This window comes from Penaeus monodon, chromosome 34 (genome assembly GCF_015228065.2).
Source record: "Penaeus monodon isolate SGIC_2016 chromosome 34, NSTDA_Pmon_1, whole genome shotgun sequence".
Lineage (NCBI taxonomy): Eukaryota > Metazoa > Arthropoda > Malacostraca > Decapoda > Penaeidae > Penaeus > Penaeus monodon.
This window is the reverse complement of record NC_051419.1, coordinates 30537334-30537544: the sequence shown is the minus strand read 5'-3', so window position 1 is coordinate 30537544 and position 211 is coordinate 30537334.

The following is a 211-nucleotide window of genomic DNA, read 5'->3' as shown; positions in this document are numbered from 1 at the left end:
GCTACAGGCGCAAAGAGGGAAGAATGATTCAAAGTATTTTTGAGAAAGGCTCACACCCTGCCGTTTCCTCTCGTCCCGCCGTTTCAAACGCCGGGAAGCCGCCCCTCCCCTTGCGGCCGAACGGAAAACGCGCATTAGCCTCGGCTGACCAGCGGCGGTTAAAATAATGAGGTTGATTACAAAAGAAATATGTAAATAGCTGAAAGATGGT